The 24,438-nt window shown below is 47.8% G+C and overlaps 1 protein-coding gene across 4 annotated transcripts in view; it reads left to right on the top strand.

The window, feature by feature from the left end:
- The first annotated feature begins 23,257 nt into the window (after nt 1-23,257).
- The window catches only part of MYH14 (myosin heavy chain 14), an 85,587-nt gene continuing 84,406 nt past the window's right edge, over nt 23,258-24,438 (top strand). For 3 of the 4 annotated variants that reach the window (XM_034986971.1, XM_034986968.1, XM_034986970.1), the window contains exon 1: nt 23,258-23,295. The gene's annotated coding sequence lies outside the window, so the exon portion shown is untranslated. Of the gene's footprint in view, nt 23,296-24,334; nt 24,375-24,438 lie in introns of those variants that run through there. The other variant, XM_034986969.1, reaches the window with a different exon arrangement.

Raw genomic sequence — 24,438 nt, forward strand, 5'->3', positions numbered from 1 at the left:
CTGACTCACAACCCCATACCCTTGTCCATGCCAGTTTCCTCTGCCTCCAGTGCCCTCCGCATTCACTCCTTCCCCACCTGCCCAGTGAACTCAGTTCCATGCTGAAGTCAAAGCCTGCCGTATGCCCTTTGACCTAGCAACTCCAGTTCTAGGAATCTAGCCTTCAGATAACACCCAGACATGAGCTCAGAGAACTAGGCACAAGGACGTTTGTTCACTGCGGCACTGCTAATCATGGCAGAGGAGGGAATAACCTAAACATTCATCAGGAGGGGACTGCAGGATAAATCCCAGGAGGAGGCTGTGAAATAGGAGAATGGGATAGATGAGCATGAGTACAGGCAGATGCCTCTTCAAGATGCATTACTAAGTGAAAAATGCAAGGCACAAAACCCCATGTATTCTGTGCTCTGCACCTTCCCAGCTCACTGAGTGACCTTGGGAAAATTACTTTGCCTCTCTGAACCTCCATTTCCTTGTCTATAAAGTGGGATGTTCATAATCTCAGAGGTCACAGTAAAGATTAAGTAACGAAACATGCTGGAAAACATACAAATAGTTAGCATTCAGAAATAGAGCAAATAGTAAGCATTCAGAAAATGTTAGCTTTTTTCCCTTTTATTTTTTTTTGAGGGGGGGAGGGGCAGGGGGAGAGAGAGAGAAGCTTAAGCAGGCTCCATGTCCAGTGTGGAGCCTGACGCGGGGCTTGATCCCACGACCCTGAGATCCTGACCCAAGCCAAAATCAAGAGTTGGACGCTTAACCACCCAAGCGCCCCCAGAAAACGTTAGCTTTTAATATTAGGGCAGAGGTTGGAAACTTTTTCTGGGAAGGGCCAGATAGTCAATATCTTTGCCTTTGTAGACCATATGGTCCCTGTTGGAACCACTCAGCTCTGTTATTGTAGCCCACAGACGGTCGCAGATGGTGCATCAGCAAATGGATGCAGCTGTGTTCCAAAGTGTTTAATGGAACAGACAGCCGGCCCCTAGGCCATCATTTGCCAACCCCTGTATTAGAACTGAAAAAGAGGGGCGCCTGGGTGGCGCAGTTGGTTGAGTGTCTGACTCTTGGTTTCGGCTCAGGTCATGGTCTCAGCATTGTGGAATCGAGCCCCATGTCAGGCTCCAGGCTCAGTGAGGAGTCTGAGGATTCTCTCTTCCTTTACCCCTCCTCCCATTGTGCTCCCTCTCTCTCTCTCAAATAAATAAATAAATCTTAAAGAAAAAAAAAGAATTGAAAAAGAGACAATTATTTATTTTTATAGGCTTTGTATGCCTCTCTAACCTCTGAACTCTTGTCTCTCACAGTCCTTATCAGACTGCACTGGGGTAGTTTCTCTTTCCCTATGGGGCTCCAGCCCTCCCCACCAGCAGACATTGAACACTCCCAGGGCAGGAGCCTTATCTGAGCTACATGGGTCTCTAGAACCCAGCCTCCATCCCTGTTCTAGGAACACAGCAGAAACATTTATTGCATTCATTCATGGAGGCATCACACACCCCAACTACATGCCAGGTGCTGTTCTAGACCCTGAGACTATAACACAGACACAAACTCCTGGAGCTTATGTTGTAAAGGGGGAGACAGTCCATCAGTCAAATAGACACCCGAAATATATAAGTTATTAGATGGTCCCATGCACCCAAGGGAAGTAAATAAAGCAGGAAGAGAGGATGAGAGGTGAGGGAAGTGTTGCTAATTTCTATGGTTCAGCCAGTGGAGGCCTCACTGTGATGGTGGAGGTCAGGAAGGAGATGAGCGAGTGAGTCATGGGGATTTCTCAGAGACGAAACTTTGGGTGGATGGGACAGCAAGTGCAAAGATCCTGAGGTGGGAACAAGCCTGGAATTTTCAAGGAACGGCAAAGAAATCAGTGTGACAGCAACTGAGTGCGTTGGGGAAAGAGTTGAAGATCCGAGGCAGGGTCACAGGCTGGATGGGGGGGCACTAGAGGGACAGTAATCCCAATCATGAAGTCTCCAACCTCATGACCTAATCACCCCCCTCCCAAATTCTCACCTTCTTTTTTTTTTTTTTTTTTTAAGATTTTATTTATTTAGGGGCGCCTGGGTGGCTCAGTCGTTAAGCGTCTGTCTTTGGCTCAGGTCATGATCCCAGGGTCCTGGGATCGAGCCACACATCGGGCTCCCTGCTCAGCTAGAGGCCTGCTTCTCCCTCTCCCACTCCCCCTGCTTGTGTTCCTTTTCTGGCTGTGTCTCTCTGTCAAATAAATAAATGAAATCTTTAAAAAAAGAAACAAGTATTCCTGCCATCATTTCATCGGCCCAAGCAAGTCATAATGATAGGAAGTGCAAACTTACCAGGTCCTCCGAAGGAGAGAAAAAACTAAATATCTGTGAACACCCTACTACACCGCTTCAACATTTGCAGGTCGGAATTCATATTATTTTACTATATGTTATTTTCACTGTATTTCTCCTTTCTTTATTTTTTAAGCAGGCTCCACGCCCAATGTGGGGCTTGAACTCACGACCCTGAGATCAAGGGTCCCATGCTCTACCGACTGAGCCAGCCAGGTGCTCCTCCTTTATTTTTTAATTGATATTTAAAAATTGATTGATTATGTGTTAATTGATTTTTTAAAATTACCTCTACAGATACGTAATTGATTTTTTTTAGGTTATATTATCTGTGAATTTATTTCAGCAGAGTAAAAGGGTATGAGAAACATTTTTGTTGTTGTTGTTGTTTAAGGATTTATTTATTTTGGGGGGGTAAGGGCAGAGGGCAAGAGAGAGAGAATCTCAAGCAGACTCCACGCCAAGCACGCAGCCCAATGTGAGGCTTGATCCGATGACCCTGAGATCATGACCTGAGCTGAAATCAAGAGTCGGATACTTAACTGACTAAGCCACCCAGGCGCCCCAAGAAATGTTTGTTGTAAAAAGAGGACATGGCACACCCAGCAACAGGATGTACGTATGTTCACCCAAATCTGCATACAGAGGTAGGGATTGGCGGACTACAGCCTGGGGGCCAAAAACGGTCTGTGGCCTGACTTTGGGTGGCCCAGAGCTAAGAATGGTTTTATATTTTTGGAGTTGTAAAAAAGAAAAAAAAAAAAAGAATTAGAAGAATATGTGATAAAGGTCATATGTGGCCCATAAAACCTAAAATATTGGGGCGCCTGGGTGGCTCAGTTGGTTAAGCGACTGCCTTCGGCTCAGGTCATGATCCTGGAGTCCCGGGGATCGAGTCCCGCATCGGGCTCCCTGCTCGGCAGGGAGTCTGCTTCTCCCTCTGACCCTCCTCCCTCTCGTGCTCTCTGTCTCTCATTCTCTCTCTCTCAAATAAATAAATAAAATCTTTAAAAAAAAATATTAAAAAAAAAAACCCTAAAATATTTACTACCCAGCCCTTTACAGAAAATGTTTAACAACCTCTGTACTAGAATGTTCTTAGCAATCCTATTGTAATAAACTGAAACTGGAAGCCACACAAACACCCATTCACAGTTGGATGAATAAATACATAGTGTTATATTTGTACGGTGGAATGCCATCCAGCAGGGGTTGACAAACTTTTTCTGTTAAGGGCCAGATAGTAAATATTTTCGGCTTTCTGGGCCATATGGTCTCTACCACAGCCATTGTAGCAAACAGCTATAGACAACAGTGAATGAAGGGATGTGGCCGTGTTCCAATAAAACTTTATTTATAAAACGGGCAACAGGCCGGTTCTGGCCCCCAGGCTGTAGTTTGCCAACCCCCGCCACACAGAAATGAGAATAAACAACCTACAACATAAGCCCACGTGGATATGTCATGTTAAGTGAAAGGAAAGCCGGCTGCACAGTTCCCTTTACATGAAATTCGAGACCAGGAACGTTCTCCTCTATGGTGTTTGAAGTGAGGATGGGGCTGGAGTGTTCTGCTTTTGAATCTGGCTTTGCTGGCGTGCTCACTTTGTGGTACTTCCTTGAGCTGCGCACTTAGGACGGGAGAGCCTCTTTTGTGTGCGTGTTATTCCAAATAAAGGCTGGCATGGTCTGAGATCACGCACAGCAGCTGGCGCACGGCCGAGGCCCCCAGCCTCTCTCTGGAAGCAGGATCCGACCGGCTTCTCAGCCCCACAGCTGTTGGGGCTTCTCAGAGCGGCTGATGGAGTGAATTCGACGCGGTGGAAAAATTCTCAGATTCTTACCAGAACCATGCCTCCCTGACTACTCTCTGCCAGTTTCAGACCAGGAAATGAGCAAAAGAAAAAAAAACAAAACAAAACAACAAGTTAAAATACCTTCGAGATGCCAAGGGAAATGTCAAAAATGCCAGGTGATGAAATTCACGTTCATCATTCATAACAGAGAGGTGTCGACTCCTCTCCTTCAGGCTGTGACTCAAGTGTCCCCTACAGAGAGAGACCTTCCCAGGCCATCTGATGGTGCGACCATCAGAAGCTAGGAAGAAGCAAGGAAGAATTCTCTCCTCTGGATTTCAAAGGGAGCATGGCCCTGCCAACACCTTGATCTCTTCTGTCCTTCCACAACTGTAGGACAACACATCTCTGTTGTTCCAAGCCACCCGATCTCATGGCACTTCTGCATGGCAGCCCTAGGGAAAGGATCAAGTGCGTGTCATCATCTGACTTATTATTTATCTTGTTTATTCTCCCCCCACTGGGATGTGAAATCCGCAAGGGCCAGGATTTGTGTCCGTCTTGTCCACTGCCACATCCCCAGGGACTAGCCCAGAGCTTGTCATCATAGGTGATCAGTAAGTGTTTGTTGAATTAATTCATTTAGGCGTTCTGAAAACACAGAGCGAGCATTTTCTTTGTATCGATGCACTGTGGGGATGGAGGGAGCGTCTAGGCGTCGTTGATAATGCCCTCAGCAAGCTCACATGCTGAGAGGACAGTCATAAAACACAGACGAAAGTAACCAGACAGTCTGCAGGAAATGAGTGTGGAGGAGGAGCTCGGTAGGTCAGCAGACAGATCAGTGAGGGCTGGGCAGTGAGGAAACATTTTCAGGAGGAATCGGGATTTGAGGTGAGGACTGACAGGTTGAATTATGTCTCCCTAAAAAGATATTGAAGTCTTGACCCCCAGGACCTGTGAATGAGACTGTATTTGGAAATAAGGTCTTGGCAGACGATCAAGTTAAGGTGACATATTAGGGTGGGCCCTAATCCAATAGGACTGATGCCTCATAAAAAAGGGGAAGGTTGTGGGGCGCCTGGCTGGCTCTATTGGTGGAGCCTGTGACTCTTGATCTCGGGGTTGTAAGTTCGAGCCCCATGTTGGGGGTAGAGATAGCTAAAAGGGCGGGGGCAGGAACTTGGGCACGGACACACACATACAGAGGGAAGACCACGTGAAGGCAGAGAAAACATCACGTACAAGTCAGGAAGGCCTGAAGCTGAAGCTGCCAGAAGCTGGGGGAAACGCCTGGTACAGATTCTCCTTCAGAGCCTCACAAAGAACCCACCCGGCTGACATCTTGGTTTTCAGCTTCTAGATTCCAGAACCATGGACAAAACACATCTGTTGTCTAAGCCACCCAGTTTGTGGAGCTGGTTACGGTGACTCTAGTGAGCAATTCCAGATGGGTAAAATCCAGATATGTGGGGAAGAGCAGGGAACCAACGCTCAGAGGTTGAAAATGTCTGCCTCTGCTGTACTTCCATTTCCTGTTCTCAGAGTTCATCTCCTGACTGTGTTCTCTCTACCCCCTTGCTCAGCGTTTTAAAAAAACTATCACCGGGCGCCTGGGTGGCTCAGTTGGTTAAGCGACTGCCTTTGGCTCAGGTCATGATCCTGGAGTCCCGGGATTGAGTCCCGCATCGGGCTCCCTGCTCGGCAGGAAGTCTGCTTCTCCCTCTGACCTTCCTCCCTCTCATGCTCTCTGTCTCTCATTCCCTCTCTCTAATAAATAAATAAAATCTTTAAAAAAAAAAACTATCACCACCTGATATCATATCATATATCATATATTTTATTGCTTACTTGTTCATTGTCCATCTCCCCCACCCCCAGAAGGTGAGATCCAGAAGAAAGAGACTCTCTGTGTTGCTCGTGGTGGTATTCCCTGCCCTGAGTAGGTGCTCAAAAATTCGTGTTGGATTTTTAAGAATGCAGGCACTGGAACACGACGTTGTGGGTTCAAGCCCCAGTTCTGCCCCTCACTTGTTTCTCTCTGACCCTGTTCCTACATTGGCAAAACTGAGACAATGGTATCGAGAGGGCTAGACCAAGATGGTGTGTGTCAAGTTCTTGCCACATGTGGCTCATTTTCTTTTAATTTATCATTTTTTTAAAGATTCTATTTATTTATTTGACAGAAAGAGAGAGAAAGCACAAGCAGGGAGAGTGGCAGAGGGAGAGGTAGAGGCAGGCCTCCCGCTGAGCAGGGAGCCCAATGTGGGACTCGATCCCAGGACCCTGGGATCACGACCCGAGCTGAAGGCAGACACCCAACTGGCTGAGCCACACAGGCGCCATAATTTATCATTTTGAGATCATTTCAGATATCACCAAAAAAGTTGCAAAAATAATGTGAAGAATTCCCATAATTTCTCACCCAAGTTTCTCCAGTGTTAATGCCTTACATAACCACAGTAAATGATTAAAACCATGATATTAACCTTGTAAATTGCCTATGAACCAACCTACAGACCTTATTCAGATTTCACCAATATCCCAGTCCTGTTCTTTTTCTGATCCAGGATCTCACATCACAATTAGTTGTCATGTCTCCTTAGTCTCCATCACAATCTGTGATGCTTCTGTCTTTTGTTGTCTTTCATGACCTTGACCCTTTTGAGAAGTGCTAGCCATTTATTTTATAGAATGGCCCTCAGTTTGGATTTGTTTGATGTTTTCCTTATGATTAGATTCAGGTTATGCGCTTTGGGCAGGAACACCGTGGAAGTGATGCTATGTCCTTCTTGATGCATGACATCAGGAGGTCCACGATGTTGGGAGGTCCCATGACCGATCATATTAGTTTTGATCACTTGCCTAAGGCACAGTCTTTCTAGTGTCTCCTCTGTAAACTTCCTATTTTTTATACAGGGTTCATCTGATGCTAACTATTATTTATTATTTTTTCCAACACACATTTACTGAGCACCCACTAAATGCCCAGGTCCTTCCCAAGATGTTGTGGTGACCAAGATGAGTAAGACTTTTCCCTGCTGGAACATCATACTCTCATGAGGAAGATTGAAAGGTGGCCAGGAACTCACAAGAGAGAGAGACCAGCGGGTGACTAAGGTCTTGAAGGGTATTGCAGAGGTGCAGGGGGTGTGTACTGGTTTGTCTGAGGAAGTCAGAGAAGGCTTCCTGGAAGAAGGGATATTTGAGTTGGGTGTTGAAGGATGAATAGGAGTTCACCCAGGAAGAGGAAGAGAATTCTGGGTAATGGGAGCAGTGTTTGTGCAAAGATGAAAGAGACCACTTCCAGTGCCAAGATGAAGGTCTGGGTTATTGTTCTAGAAACACTGGGAAGCCATGAGAGGACTGTGAGCAGGGGATGATCAGGATCAGCTCTGGGTATAGAAAGACTTTCTGGGGCCCTATGAGGGACAGTCCAAAGGGGAGAGAGCCTGCAGGCCTGGGAGGAGAATAGGGTAAGGGTTCAAGATGGAGAGGAGGAGGCCTGAACTGAGGCTGTGACCAAGGGAATGGTGAGAAGGGCAGGGGGTGCACTGCTGGGAGGGTTGAGCAAGGAGGAGAGAGGCAGTGCCCCTGTTAACTAAACTAGATACATGGATATACAGACAGGCCATTTACTAAGAGGGAGAGTACAGGTATTATAGCAGGTTTGGCAGGAAAGATAATGACCCCATTTTAGTGTAAGTCGATGGCACATTTTTTTTTTTTTTTGGTAAACTCTATACCCAACATGGGGCTTGAACACACAACCCCAAGATCAAGAGTCGCATGCTTTTCCAACTGAGCCAGCTGGGATCCCCAATGTGCATGGAACATTTAAGAAAGATTTCCCTAAAAAAAAAAAGAAAAAAGAAAAAGAAAGAAAGAGAGGAAGGAAGGAAGGAAGGAAAGAAGGAAGGAAGGAAAGGAAGGAAGGGAGGGAGGGAGGGAGGGAGAAAGAAAGACTTCCCGGATGGCTGGCCCCAAGAGGTGTGTGGAACTGAAGAGTTAATCCCTTTGCTATTTGGAAAAGAAAGGGCTTGGCTGGAATGTCTTTCTCTCTTGCGCCTCTTATTTCCCTGGGAATAAACATAAGTCAGATAACATGGTCAAGAAAGTACCTGGCACTCAGTAAATACTCATTAGCTGGCAGTTCTGTGTGTATTTTTTTTAACGTAATGAGTACCTACCAAGTGCCAGACAATTATTATTATGGTTGGATGTTTTTTCCCTCATTCTTGCCTCTTCTTTATTTCTTCCTTTCCTCACCCCCAGTGGTAAGGCAGTTGTCTGGCACAATAATACATCCGTGTAATCTTAGGAAATATAGTTACTTCTGCAAGAGACGGGTTGGTTTCCCTGTAGATACTTCTAGAACTTTCCGTGATGGAAATGTTGCCTATCTGTGCCTTGGAAATGGTAGCTACCAGCCTCATGCAGCTACTGAGCCCTTGAAATATGGCTAGCAAGACTGAGGAATTGAATTTTTTTTAAAGGGTACTGCCAAATCCAACGTGGGGTTCAAACTCATGACTCAGATCCAGAGTTGCTCGCTCCACCAACTGAGCCAGCCAGGAGCTCCAGGAATGAATTTTCAATCTTATTTAATTATAATTCATTTAAACTTAAACAGACTCATATGACTGGTGGCTACCACGTCTGTTGGACAGTGTGATCCTAAAACTAAACCTACCCGCCCCCCCAGGAAGTGTAAAAATTTGCCTTGTTTTCCCCAAAGGCACAAAGCCTTAAGGATTGCTGAGGTGGCAGGGGAGGGGGAGGTGAAGGAGAGAAGAATAAAAAAGAGGGGTAAATTGGGAACTTCCTGTGTGAGTGTCAGGAGTATAAAGTGGATGAGTCAAGTAAAAAAAAAGGCACGCATCCCTCCTGGAACTCAGTGACAAAAAGACAAACAACCTGGTTCAGATATGGGCCAAAGATCTGAATAGACACTTCACTAAGGAGAAAATACAAGTGGCCAATAAGCACATGAAGAAAATGCTCAACATCATTAGTCATCAAGGAAGTGCAAATTGAAAACCACAATGAGACACAACAAAGCCACCACGATGGTGAATATTAGACAGTGTTAAATGTCCCAAGGGTGGGGAGAAGCCGGAACTCTCAAACACAGTTGGTGGGAATATAAAGACAAGCCTCTCCTCTCCTCTCCTCTCCTCTCCTCTCCTCTCCTCACAATGATATCTAATCATATAATAATATCTAGTAATAATAATAATAATCTAATAAGAAAGATGTCCACATCCTAATCTCCAGAAACTGTGAATATCTCCTTACGTGGCAAAAAGGACTTTGTGGATGAGATTCGATAAGGGTCGTGAGTTGGGGCAATTATCCTGGATATCATCCTGGATATTATCTTGGGTATCATCGCAAGGGTCCTTATAAGAGGGAGGCTGGAAGGTCAGAGTCAGAAGAAGGCAATGTGCCAGCCGAAGCAGAGGTTGGAGCAGTCAGGCCATGGAATAAAAGCATCCTTGAGAAACTGCAAAGGGCTGGAAACAAATTCTCCCTTAGAACCTCCTGAAAGGGGCACAGGTCTGATGGCACCTTGATTTTAGCCCTGGAAGACCCACCTTGGACATCTGACCTCTAGATCTAGACGGTAGTACATTTGTGCTGTTTAAAGCCATTGAGTTTGTGGGAATTTGTCACAGAAGCAATGACAAGCTAATACAGCCACCTTGGGAAAAGGTCTGGCATTTTCTTCTAAATTAAACCCACACCAAGTCCATGACTCAGAAGTTCCACTCTTAGGTTTTTCCTCAAGAGAAATAAAAACATACGTCTGCAAAAAGGCTGGCATAAGAATACTGATAGCAACTTTCTTCACAATAGTCCCAAGCTGCAAATAGTCCCAAGCTGCTTGTGTCCACAAGCAGAAAAATGGATAAACCCATGGGTACATCCATACAGAGGAGTAGTACACAGACCAAACTACTGACTCATACAATAACATGGATGAGTATCAAAAGCATCTCGCGGGGGGCGCCTGGGTGGCTCAGTCAGTTAAGTGTCTGCCTCTGGCTCAGATCATGATCCTGGGGTCCTAGGATTGAGCCCCGCATCGGGCTCCCTGCTCAGCGGGGAGCCTGCTTCTCTGTCTCTCTCTACCCCTCCCCCTGCTTGTGCTCTCTCTCTCTCAAATAAATAAATAAAATCTTTAAAAAAAAAAAAGCATCTTGTGGAGTAAAGGAAACCAGACACAAAAGATCACCTACACTAGAATTCCATTTATAAAAAGATCTAGAACAAACAGAACTCATCTATGGTGATAAAAATCAGAATAGTAGTTGCCTGGGGTGGGGTTGTGGGCATGAAGGTGGAGATTGACAGGGAAGGAGCAAAGGTAACTTCTTGGGCTGTGGAGATGTTCTGTATTTTCTTCTTTTTTTTTTAAATTTTATTTTGTTATGCTATGTTAATCACCATACATTACATCATTAGTTTTTGATGTAGTGTTCCATGATTCATTGTTTGCGTATAACACCCAGTGCTCCATTCAGTACGTGCCCTCTTTAATACCCATCACCAGGCTAACCCATCCCCCGGCTAACCCATCCCCCCACCCCCTTCTTTTTTTTTAAACGATTTTATTTTTAAGTCATCTCTACACCCAACATGGGGCTCGAACTCACAACCCTGAGATCAAGCGTCACACCATCTACCGGCTGAGCTAGCCAGGCAGGCACTCCAGCTATGTATTTTCTTATAGTTGTATATATATTTGTCCAAATTCATGGAATGGTATATTTAGGAGCTTTGTATTTTACTGTTTGTAAATTCTACCTCAAAAGGGAACCATAAACAGAGAATGAACTCTAGCTAATAAAGTGTGTGATGAAGTGTTTAGAATTGAAGTGTCTAAAGTCTGCAAAGTATTCTAATGAGTGGATAGGCAGCGGGGTTTCCCAGCTTGGGCACTATTGATATTTGGGGCCAGGTCATTCTTTGTTGTGGGGGTCGTCCCAGGCACTGTAGAATGTGGACCAGCACCTCTCCCACACACACAGGTCGTCACGATAAAAGAGTCTGTTTCCAGACATTGCAAAATGTCCCCCAAGGGGGGCAAATTTGTCCCTGGATCAGAACAGCTGAGATAGAGGGAGGGATACATGGATATATTTGTAATAAAATAAATATAGCAAATACCAATTGTAGAATGTAGCCAGGGGCTACTCATGTATCCACCAGGCACTCCCCCACCAACATTTCCATATGCTTGAGATGTTTCATAATAAAATATTAGGGAATAATGCACATGCCCTAAGAGCCATCAGTCTTTTTAGCGTCTACCCTAGCGAAAGACAGTTGGTCTGCATTCACAAGGATTCAACTGAAACATTCATCTTTCCTCTCATTTCCTTGTTTGTAATAGGAAAACACTGGAAACAACCTAAATGTTCACCAACCCCCTCAACCATTGATTGGTTGAAATAAATTCTGATACATCCACATTGTGGAGTTCTGTGCACTCCTTTTCGTTTTTGTTTTTAAAGAGAAAGACACGAATGTGCTGACATATTAAGTGCCTCGCTGCCCTCGGACCTCAGCAACCAGACAAATGTCGCGGGAGAATTTCAGGGCTGATGGATCCGTCCTGTATCTCGACTGTCTGTTTGCATTTGTCAGAACCCGCAGAACCGTGTGCTAAAGGGCAAATTTCACCTCGTATAGAAAAATGGTGTAGGTGTCTGTGATATAATTATACATTTGCATATGGATTATACCTCAAAGTGCCTGACTTTAAAAAAAAACAACAACAGGGACGCCTGGGTGGCTCAGTCGGTTAGGCGTCTGCCTTCGGCTCAGGTCATGATCCCGGGGTCCTGGGATCGAGTCCTGCATCGGGCTCCCTGCTCAGCGAGGAATCTGCTTCTCCCTCTGCCTGCCACTCCTGCTGCTTGTGCTTTCTCTCTCTCTCTCTCTCTGATAAATAAAATTAAAAAAACAAAACAAAACAAAAACCCAGAAAAACCCAACAACAACGATTCTGTGGAAAAAGCTTGTGGGTTTTATTCGATGGCAGAGGGAAGAACGGGAAGGTGCAGAGGGCAGGTAGGGAAGACAGGCTCCCAAGGCTTAGGCGTGAGCACGGTGTGTGCAAATCTCATCACCTAACACAGTGTGCATGGAAGAAGGGGCAGGAAGGACATCCCAAGGTGAGGGCGCTGCATGGCTCAGGCTGAGGCTCAGAGTGCGTCCTGGGGCAGGTGTGTCAACCAGGAGGCAGGAGTGCAGGGAACATGGAGGGGAGCAGTAGGGGAGGAGGCAGGAGGTAAGTTGAAACCAGACTGGGACTCTCAGCATTTATGGTTTCTATCCTCTCACCAGGCTGTTAACATATACACCCTGCCATATATTCGTTAATTATACACCTGCCTTATCTGTTCTCCCAGGCTCGTTCCATTCAGGTGGGCAGATGATTCCGGAGGCCTGAGAGACACTGGCAGCTATGCTGGGCTCTGAGGAAGGCAAGGTGAACCGATTCAGGTCTGTGCCCTTGAGGACCTCCCAGCCCAGCGGGAGAGACCAGCAGGTGAGCAGGCAATGCCCACGCCCGGGGAGGAGGCTACACGTGAGGGGCCACAGGCATGGGCAGGGCCCCTTGTGAGAAATCACGGAAGGCTTCCTGGAAAAGGAGGAATTGGGGGGAGACCTTTCCCAATGTCGGGAAGCCAATCTCAAAAATAACGATGGTATTAATAATGATAATAATAGCTGGCAACATTTATCGAGTATTTGCAATGTGCTAAAATCACCGCGCTAAGCACAGGGCAGGAATCCATTTAATCCTCCAGCAAAATATGGTGGATACTCTTAGCATTATCATGATCCCCCTTCTCATGGATTAGGAAAATTGAGGAATGGACTTGGTTTCCTGCCCTCAAACTGCCCGTGCTGTGGTTGGGGAGACAGTCACAGAGTCTCAGTCCAGGGAAACATGTGCTTTACTTGTGGCCGTCGAGGGCACTGGTGGGAATCCCAAGAGTGGGAGTGACTGCTTCTGGCTGGGGAAGGCTGGGGGGCTTCCAAGAAGAGACGACCCCCTGAGATGGATCCTCTGCGGGGGGTGGTAGAGCTGGGCACATAGAGTTTCGTCATATTTCAGTTCTTGTCTCGCTGTCCTTTGTCCATATCCCTGTTCTGCTTTCTTTTTTCTTTCTCCCGGCCCCACTCCTGGACGAACCTAGCATGTTGCGTTCATGCCTCCTTGGGTACGTGTAAACACTTGCAAACCAGACAATCTGCTCTGTGTAACTATATCTTCTACATCGATACGAAAGATGCATTTTATCTTTTCAATTGTGCCGTAGGATCCAGTTCTGTCTCTTACTTTTTCCACTCACCATTATGTTCTTAGCATCTTCCCCATTTCCATATGTAACTCTGATTTACTGCTTCTAGAACACCCGGGGGAATCCACTCCCTTTTATTTACTCACTCCCCAAGTGACAGGGCCCGTGACCACCTCTAGGTTCTCAGTCCCACCCGCAAGGAAGCCTTGGGCAGCTTTGGGCACATCCTCGCATGTCACCTGTGTATGCCTTCCTGTGGGTACTCGGAAATTCAACCACTGGGTTATGGTATAATTGCATAGTTAATGTCACAAAGTTCCGTCTGATCATCTAGGGTGGATCTTGAGGCCCTCACAGCATTTCTGCAGGCAGACAAGGGTGGAGAAGGACAAGCCAGCTCAAAGAGCTGAGCAAAAACTCAGCGTGTTCAGGGGTCAGGAAATTACAGGAGAACCTCCCCAAGGGGTGGGACCGGTCGCAGAATAGCCGTGTAATAAATACCTGACTGGATTGGTTTCTTTTTCCATTTCTTTCCTAAAAAGGAAACTAGGATTGTTGTGGGTGGCAGTTTGGTAACATGTATTAAAATCTTAGCTGCTTTATCCTCTGACTCAGCAATATCTGTGCGTGTGCATGAGGAAGTAGGAAGAAGGGTGTTCACTGGATTGTCATTTGTAAAAGTGAACGATGGAAAGCCACTGAAAGCCCTGAAAGATGGGAACCACTGGGGGGCTCTGAGAAGAGAAGGGACATGAGCTGATTTGGGGAATAGCCTGAGGGAGGCAAGTTGCTGAAGCAGAGAGACCAGAGAGGAAGTGACTACAGTGGTCCAGGCAGGAGATGATAGTGCGTTGGTTAAACCAGAGTGATGGCGGCAAGGGGTCAGATTCTGGATACGTTTTGAAGGTCAAGTTGACAATATCTGCGGATGGACTGGATGAAGGGGGTAAGGAGAAAAGAGGAATCAAGGATGATGTCAAGTGTTTTGGTTCGAGTGTGATCTAGAACCACCTGCCACAAGATCACCTGGGAACTTGTAAAAATGCAGATCCCCAGGTCCCACCCAGGTCTACTCAGCTGGCGTCTCTGGGGTGGGGCCTGGGAACCTGCCATCTGAGTGAGCTGCCCAGGTAAAGACTGGGGACTGGTGACCCCGAGGTAACCGTGGTGGACCCCTCTGGGGGGTGTCTGCTCAGGAATAGAATGTCAGTGGATGAGGCTCCCCACTCCCAGCCATGATTCTTCATCTGCGACACGGAGCCATGGATGGAGCCCGCCTCACAGGGCTGGTGCGCAATCTGAATGAGCTCATGTGTATAAAATATTTAAACCGGGGCCAGCGCATACAAGCTCTCAATAAAGGGCAGCTATAATGAGCGCCCTCTTCCAAAGATGATACATACTTGGTAAAGGACCAAATTGATCATAAACAAGCCACGATTTCCTGCAGACCCTACCACACCTGGCCCCATGTCGGGGAACGCAGGGACAAGGTGCTAAATCAGATCCAGTCCTGGCCTTCCAGAGTTCCCAGTCTTGAGGGCAAGGCAGTGCCAGCCCCAGATGGGCTTGACCCAGGGGAGTCAGAGTAGGACAGGCGAGGGGCAGAGCTCTGGGATCCCAGAGCGGGAGCTCCTGGAAAGCGTGTCCCTGACTGGTAGTGAATACATGAGTTCTAGGCAGATAAGGTGGGCCAGAGAAGAGTGCCATGGACATTTGTAAAGGTTAGAGATGCCTAGAATATTCCTGCGAGTGTGATGGGCTTAAAAAGCATCAGAGCAGTGTGGTAAAGTACATGAACTTCTGAGTTAGATGGCCTGAGTTCAAATCCCAGCTCTGCCCCTTTTCTAGCTATGTAATCAGGGACAAGTTTCTTCACCTCCCTGTGCTTATATTGGTTCTCCATCTGCGCATAACAAATGATTCCCCAACGGACAAAACTTCATGACTTAACACACATTTGTGATCTCATAGTTTCTGTAGGTCAGGAAACACAAAATTACATAGTAGGTGTTCTTTAAGAAGAATAGACCCCCAAATATTATCAGGGGTATGTGGGGTTTGGAAAGGAGATGGAGGATGCCGGTCAAGCGAAATGTTATCTTATTGTTTGATATTTCTCCCCCCGTCTTATGTAATTAAAGTAGCTTTAACTTGAAAAGAAAATAAGGTTTTTAAAAATAGCTGTAGTGATCCTCTGCTTCAGGGACTCCCACAAAGCCATAATCAAAGTGTTGCTGGGAGCGTGGTCTCATCTCATGGCTCAGCTGGAAAGGGTCAGTGTCTGTGCTCACTCTCATGGTTGTCAGCAGGATTCAGCTTCTTGTAGGCTGTTGGCTAGAGGTCAACCTCCTTTCCTTTCCCCATGGCCTTAAATGTGGCAGCTTGCTTTATCAAGACCACCTAGAGAGAGTCAGCTAGCAAGATAGAGGTCCCAGTCTTTTATAACCTCATTACAAAAGTGACATCCCATCACTTTGGCTGTATTCCGCTTGTTAGAGAAATTTCTCTCATTTATAAGAGGGAGAGAAACAATAGAATCTGACTCTAGATGCTTGTTGGGAGTTAAATGATGGAACATATATGTATAAGAAAGCATTTAGGATGACTAGGATATAACAAGTATCATAAAAATATTAACAATTATTATCTGGCCAGCCAGGAGTCGTCAGAGAAGTCTTCCCAGAGGAGGGAATTTTTGAGATGGGTTTTGAAGTATGAGTAGGAGCTCACCAGGTGACAGAAGTCCTACATCCATTCATTTTCTTAGTCAACAACTTTCCTGTGAGGCATCCTGTGTTCCAGATCCTGTGTTGGGAGATCCCAGGGACCCAACGAGTCTGACCCTGACCTTTGTGGAGCTAACATTATCAGGGATGTTGGTCAAACCCAAGACTTGTCCTCTAAACTCTCTAAGCTGGTAGAGGAGTCAGAGAGGGATACGAACCAGGGTGATCAGGGCAGCAACCGAAGGAGGAAGAGTAGGTGAAATACCCCTAGAAGGTCGGCACTGAACAAGGGCCTTGAAATGGCTGGTCTGATTCCCTCCATTTGCTGAAGCCCAGAGAGGGAAAGGCACTTGCCCAAGATCACACAGCCATGGAGGAGTCTCCTGATCCAGGACTCTGGGTATTTTGAGGGCCAGGTGAGATGCAAGAGATGCAGACCTCCTTGCAGGCCCTTCACTCAGAGACACCCAACACACACACACACACACACACAAGTCCCACACTCATATCTGCACACCCTCCACAGACAGTGATGCTGTTAGAGTCATCTGTCTCTAGACTTTATACCTCAGCCACATGCATAGCACACATCTCTGGAGACCCTACCCACCCCATGTACCAGTGGGGTGCTGGGTATGCTGGGAACACAGACAGACTTGGAGTCAGGCCCAGCCCTAGAGGGGCTGCTGGTCTGTAAAGGTACCAGCAGACAGATTGTTCCAATCTAGTGTAATCCGAGCATCAGTACGATGGAGAGGATATGGTGATCGGCATAGGATGGGAATGGAGAGAGACTAGGGAGCCTTTATTATTATTATTTTTTAAGATTTATTTATTGGGGGGAGGGGCAGAGGGAGAGAATCTTCAAACAGACTCCCTGCTGAGCATGGAGCACAAAGCTCGATCTCATGACCCCAAGATCAAAACCTAAGCCGAAACCAAGAGTCAGTTGCTCAACTGACTGAGTCACCCAGGTGCCCTGACTAAGGAGCCTTTTATACACCCAGCAAAGACTGGGCCTTGGGAAGTAGGCCTGGAGTTCTTGGAGTGGAGAGATGAAGAGAAGGAATAATAAGCAGGAGGTACATCATGTGCACAGATACGGGGGCATGAAAGGCCATTTATCTATCCGTCTGTCTGTCCATCTGTTCATTTGTTCATCTGTCGATCTATTTATGCATTAATTGATTCTTCCATCCATCTGCCCACTTATTTATTTACTCATCATGTATACACTCCATTCATTCATTTATCCCTCCATCTAAACAGTCATCCATTTCTTCATTGATCCATTTATTTATCCGTTCATCCATTTATTCATTTATTCCATCAGTTATACACCCATCCATTCATTCATTTACTCATAGTACCAACTGTCCTATCATCCTTCTCGAAATGTCACTGCCTCAAGAAGCCTTCCCTGACTCCCTTTTTAAAATAACAGCCCAAGCCCCTGCCCTCTCGTACCCTCTTTGACTTTTTCTTCATAGCACTTACCCTGATTTGCCAATGTGCTCTATAATTATGTGTTCACTTTTTCGGTCTGTGTCTACCACGAGAACACATTTATTCAGCAGGAGTGTGTTGAGCATCTCCTGTCTGCCAGGCTCTGTTGTAGGCACTGGGAACACAGCAGGGGACACGACAGACAAAAATCCCCACCAGCACAGAGCTGACATTGTAGTTGGGGGCATCAGACAATAAATAATGAATGTAATAAGCAAACTACTGACAGGTTGGAGGATGTTGAGGAAGGAAGGAAAGAAGGAAGAAAGAATGGAAAAAGCAAAAGAAAAGGCCGAGCAGGTGATGGGGTATCAGGAGTCCAGGGGAAAAGGTGCTCAGAAAAGCCTTCATGGAGAAGGTAATAAGGTAATAAGAAAGAGAGGAGGGGGTCACATGGTTAGCTAGGGGAAGAGCATGCCAGTGGAGAGAATGGCATATGCAAAGGCCCTGAGGCAGGGCTGAGTCTGGTGCGTTTGGAGCAGAGGAAGCAGTGGAGAGATGGCAGGAGATGATGTCAGAGAGGGGACAAAGGGGGCCAGACAGTGTAGGGCCTGTGGGCCCCAATGACGACTTTGCTTTAACTGAGTGAGACTGGTGCCGGGGTGGACTCTGAGCAAAGGAAGGACTGGATCTAACTTAGGTGTGAGCAGTTTCCCTCCACCTGTGTGTAGGAGTAGATTAAGATCTGAGTTCTGTGAGGGCTGGGATTATCTCTTCAGCTTCCAGAACAGGGAAACTACAGCCCACAGGTCAGACCTGCCCACGTCCTGCCTGTGAAAGCAAAGGTTTAGGGAAGCACAGCCAGACACATCATTTACATGTTATCTATGGCTGTTTACCTGCTGCAAGGGCTGGCGAGTGTTATAGCAGAGACCACGTGGCCCTCGAATCTGAAAATATTTACTGTCTGGCCCTTTCCAGAAAAAAAGTGTGCTCGCTCCTGCTTTAGAACAGGCCTGGCATGTAGTAGGCGCTCAATAAATATTTGTTGTCGCAGAACTGAACCCGTCATTCATCCGCGACCCTCGAGAGGCCGCCAGCATGCCCTTGTCTCAGAGCCAGGCCTGGCTCTGAGTCACATGCAGGAAAACAACAGCGCAGCAACCAAAAATAAAATACTGGAACCATTCAAATCCTTACCACAGAGAGAAAATACCCCAGGCAGGATTACAGTCAGGACACACAGTGACATTTAGCATGCTCTTTGTCCCTTCCTTTTTCTCTATTAAGATTTGGAGACACTGCGACTCTTGGTTTCAGCTCAGGTCGTGATCTCAGGGTTGTGAGATCGAGCCCCATCTCAGGCTCCGTGCTCAGCGGGGAGTCTGCTTGAGACTCTCTCTCCCTCTCCTTCTCCCTCTCCCACTCCCCCTACTTGTGTTCCCTCTCTCGCTGTGTCTCTCTGTGTCACATAAATAAATAAAATCTTAAAAAAAAAAAAAAAAAAAGGAAGTAAAACACCTACCCCCACCAGGCATGGGAGCTGTTCCCCCAATTTTTTTTTCTGGTTAAAGTCAGTAGAGCATCTGACTTTTGATCTTGGGGTTGTGAATTCGAGCCCCACATTGAGTGTAGAGATCACTTAAAAATAAAATCTTAAAAAAAATCCCCCCTGCCTTGGGGCACCTGGGTGCCTCGGTTGGGTGACTGCCTTCGGCTTGGGTCATGATCCCGGGGTCCTGGGATCGAGTCCCACATCGGGCTCCCGGCTCATTGGGTAGCCTGCTTCTCCCTCTGACCCTCTCCCCTCTCATGCTGTTTCTCACTCTCTCTCTCAGATAAATGAATAAAATCTTTAAAAAAAAATCCCCCCAGATTCTCTTCCGTATAGCAACCCCCTCCCTGGTTCTCCCGTCTCCTCCCCTCTCAGCTCCAGCATTTTACTTTGGTCCATGAACTTAGCTCCCTGAGGGCTTTTATCCCACACCTGTGCTGCCCATAACTCGGATTCTGCATAACAAGGTAATTACGAATCAAGAATAATGAGGTCTGTGCCAACTGGCGGAAATCCCTCTCCTCCTCTGGGAACTCAGAATGCTCCCATATTCCCATTTCCTTTTTCCCTGATACAACCACCCCGATATTCCATCACCCCCATTTTCTGAGCCCCCTCTCTATTACAGCTTATGCTACACCCACAGAGGAGTCAGACCTGGCCCCTGACAGCCCTGGGCTCACAACTTAATGGGGACAATTCCAGTGCTGGGGTGAAGAGATGGATGCGTGGTGGAGATGGTTTGACCGTCAAGGGAATGGGTTTGGGGCTTTCTCCTGATGAACCCCTGTGGCAGACTTGGACAGACTGAGGACAGATGGAGGGCTCTGAACTGGTTTCCTGGGTCCCGGCCACTGTCTGGTGGTTTCATAGAGTGATTCACATTCCAAGCTCTGGAGCCAGACGGCCTGGGCTCAAATCTGGGCTCTGATGCTTTCTAGCTGTACAATCTTGGGCTGCCTTCTCTCAGTGTCCTCATCTGTAAAATGGGTATGACACTAGTACCTACCACTTAGAGCTTAATACAGTATTACATTTAATACAAATATATTAATACATTTAATACATAAAGGGCTTAGCACTGTGCCTGGCACACAGTAAGTGCTAAATATCTATCACCAACTATTAAAGTGCTTAGCACAGGCATCCAGCTCATAGAATGTCCTCCGCAAAAGGAAGCTCAATATTACCAGTGATGTCATCAGTTACCCTATCGATTGAGCAGAAATAATGACATCTCCAATTTAGACTCTTGGTGGGCATGATGACATCACCAGTTGCCAGGTAGATTTAACCCTAGCTGGTATTGATGACATCACCAGTTACCAGGCAGAATATGGTTAGAATGCGAGTGCCAGAGCCTTCTTTCCTGTTTGAATTTCTGTTGTGTCCCAGTTCACACACTCTTCCCCGGTGCCTTCAGGCACATGGGATTTCATCTATTTTAGCCTTAGTTTTCTATCCGTTAAATGGGGATAATAAAAGTATCCATCTCATAGAATTGTTGAAAGAATCCAGTGAGTTAATACAACAGTCACAATGTCCAGCACACAGCTGGCACTCAATCAATAGCAGCTCCTGTTGTCTTCACTGCAGGAGGCTTTCATGGAGAACACTTTGGCCAGAGTAACAGGGGCCGCAGCTCTGTCTTGGTTAACAGCACAGACTCAGGGGTCTGATCTCCTGCAACCTAAGCCCAGTTCTGCCACCAGGAGCAGCCGGGAGACCCTAGGCATGTTGCTGGCCTGTAAAGTGGGGTAATGACAGGGCCAACCTCACAGGGCCGGCATGAGGATGCACTGGGATAATGATGGGCACGTTCCCAGCCCACAATCAGGCCTCATACATTGGAGCTGCATTATCAATCACTTCAGGAGCCCTCAGAAAAGGCCCCCCCTCCTCCCCGGAACTCAGTTTGCCTGTCTGCAAAGAGGGGCAGTGGCCACGGTAATCTCAAAGCTTCTTGCCCATAACGACCGCCTTTGCCATTGTCAAGCAAATGCGTTGGGAGTTGGACGCTTGCACCTGTGTCTGCCCCACCCCAACTCCATCTCTCTCCTCCCGTGTCTTTGATCCCCATCTCTTACCTCTCAACCTTTCCCTTTCTCTGGCTTCTTTCCCTTGTGGTAGACTTTCTCTCTGTCTCTGTTGTTTCTCTCCTGCGTTCTATCAGAAGGGTTTGTAGGGCAACGAATAACAACTGTAATAATAATTATCGTTTATTCAGCCTTTTCCTGATGCCAGCTGCACACTAGCTCTTCGCATGCATTAACTCGTTTAGTTCACACAATGCAAGGATTTGTTACTATTGATTCAACAAAAACTTATTGAGCGCCTACTGTGTTCCAGGCCCTGAGGATCTGGCACTGAACAAAACAAAGATTCTTGCCCTCTTGGGACTTATATTCTAGTGAGGAGACAGATGATAAACAGATAAACACATAAATACTTCCAGTGCTATGAGGAAAAACAAAGCAAAATCAGGGGAGAGAGTGATGAGGGGAAGTGGTTTATACAGAATGGTCAGGACAGGCCTTCCGGGGCAGGTGACAATGGAGGAGACCTGACACTGGAGGACAAGGAGAGGCAGATATCCATGCAGAACCGTGGGGGTGGGGAAGAGGATTCCTGATGGAAGAAACAGCAAATGCAAAGGCCCCGAGGCAGGGCATGCAGGAGGAGTGTTTGTGGAATTGAGGAACATCCAAGAGGCCAGGGTGGCTGGAAAGGAGTGACAGGGACCAGAGAAGAAGGTGAGATCAGACAGGGCCCCAGGGGACATTTCACGCAGGGCCTTGTGGGCCACAGTGAGTTCTTCGGCTTTTACTGAGATGGAGCCATGAAGCACAAGTTTCTGAGCAGAAGAGGGGTACAGTCTCAATAGAGTTTGACAGGATCCCACTAGCAGTATAGACTCTGTGTGTGTGTGTGGGGGGGGAGAGTGGAGGCAGGGAGACTATCATCCCCATTTTACAGATGCAGAAATCAATGGAGCTTCCAAAAAGGCCAGCAACTGGCCCAAGCCCACACAGCTGTTGAGCAGCAGAGCCAGGCTGGCAGGCTGGCTGGAGCTTGATTCACAAGCAGCCCCCTGCCGCCACCCCAGCTCCTCACTCCTTCTGGAGCTTCAGTGCACACCTGTAAAGTGGGGACACAGCTCAGAAACCAATGGTTCGGGGCTTTCCAGCAACAGGCTAGTTTCAGAGGTGGGCTCCACCTCAGGGTTCAGTGGGGCCTTTGCTTTGTGACCTTGGGAAGTCATCTGCCTCTCCCTGAGCCTCAGTTTTCCCATCTGTAAATTGGGAAGCATTAACTACCGTTTGGATGTATCATGGTGGTTAAGAGCATAAGTTCTGAAGTCAGATTTGGTGGGATCTGAGCCCTTGCTCTGCCACCTGCCAGCTCCATGCCTTTCGACAATTAACACCCTCTTTCTAAGCTTGGGTTTACCTCATCTGGAAGATGAAGATCTTAATTCCAAGGGGTAGTTGTAAGGATTAAATGAGATCATACAGGTAAAGCGCTTAGCACAGCTTCTGGCATACACTGGGCACTCAATAAATGATCATTATTATTACTGACGGTATCGCCCACACCTCCGTGGTGGGTGAGAGCCTGGGAGAGTGCCTGGTACGCGGTCGGCGTTCGACAAAAGTGAATTCTCTCTCTTGTCTCTCCTGCCCGCCGGCTCCCGGGGGACCCAGGCATTCCGGCCTCCAGCCGCCCCCCCACGCCGGCCCTCACAAAGGCTCCCATTCATGCCGCGTGCACAAAGCGGAGCATTCACCCGTGTCCCTTGGGCCTCCGGCCCCCGGCCGCCCCCCACAGCTCGCCATTGGTCGCCTCCCCTGCCCGTCAGGCCTGGGGTCCTGCCCACGACCGCGCCGCCTGGCTCCGCACTCCGGCGCCGTTCTTTTCCCACGGCTGGCACACTCCGACAACTTCTGATTGGCCCGGTCCGCCAGCCGGTCCTCCTGATTGGCGGGCGCGTCCCCCACGGGCGGGGCCGTAGCTTGTCGCAGCGGGCGCCGATTGGCCCCTGCCGCGCTCGTGTGGGCGGGGCGCTCCTGGCGGGCCCGCCCCTCTTTCTCCCCAGGCCGAAGCCTCGGGACGGCCCTGGAAGCCGGTGAGTGCTCGGGGCCCGCTGCCCGCCGGAGGCGGCGTAGCGGGACTGGGCCCGGGGAGGCTGGAGCCTAGGGGCTTCGGATAGGGGCCCCGAAGGCCGGCGCGGGCGGCGGGGGAGAAGCGGTGACGCGGCCACTCACCTTGGGCGCGCAGCGGGACGGCGGCGGGGGGGCGGGGCGGGCGTCTACGTTCCCCCCCCCCCCCGCCCCACTCGATTTCTTACTGTGTGTAAGGCCGGATCGGGGTCTTCGCTGGAGACCCCGGGCCTATTCCACAGACGGGGAAACTGAGGCTCGCTTTGGGACCTTGGACGCTTTAATACCTGAGTCATCGCCTTCAGTCCTCCGCCTCCAGATAAGGTGTCTCTGTTCTCACGTGTAAAAATCGCAGACCAGGGGTCACGACTGGCAGAGACAAAAGGGTAGGGAAAGACATATTTGAGCACTAATGATGTACTCTGGCGCTTTTATTTTTACAGCTAAATAATTATATTAACTCGAGGTGGGTTATATTGTACCCATTTTACAGGGAGGGGAAAACTGAGGCTGGACAGAGGCAGTGACTGCAGGGAGACAGGGTTGCGAATAACACTTTGGAGATCAACTGTGTGCTGGGTCCCTTAACCTTTTTAATCTCACAGTAGTCCCCTAAAGAAGGCTGTGGTCCTATGGTGTAGATGGGGAAGCAGGTTCGAGAGAGTTAAACAACGAGGAAGAGGAAATTGATCCCTTTAAGTACCCAGTACCCCAAATTCCTCTTTAGAATGACAGAAAACGGTGTGAGCTTGAATCCCAGCTCTCCCTCTTACTGACCGTGTGACCTTCAGCGCATTACTTCCGCTCTCCGTGCCTCACTTTCCCCGTTGGACGAACGGAGATGCTGATTGTCCCTATCATATTGTTGTTTTTTTTTTTTTGACAGAGAGAGAGAGACAGACAGAGAGCAGAAGCAGGGGGAGCAGCAGAGGGAGAAGGAGAAGCAAGCTCTCCGTTCAGCAGGGAGCCAGACCTGGCGTTTGACTCCAGGACCCTGGGACATGACCTGAGCTGAAGGCAGATACCTAACAGCTGAGCCACCCAGGTGCCCCTCACATTGGTTTTTAAGATCATTCTATGAATTAAAACTCAGCTGTTCTAAGAGTAGA

This window comes from Mirounga leonina, unplaced genomic scaffold, assembly GCF_011800145.1.
Source record: "Mirounga leonina isolate KUSES-001 unplaced genomic scaffold, KU_Mleo_1.0 Mir_376, whole genome shotgun sequence".
Classification (NCBI taxonomy): Eukaryota; Metazoa; Chordata; class Mammalia; order Carnivora; family Phocidae; genus Mirounga; species Mirounga leonina.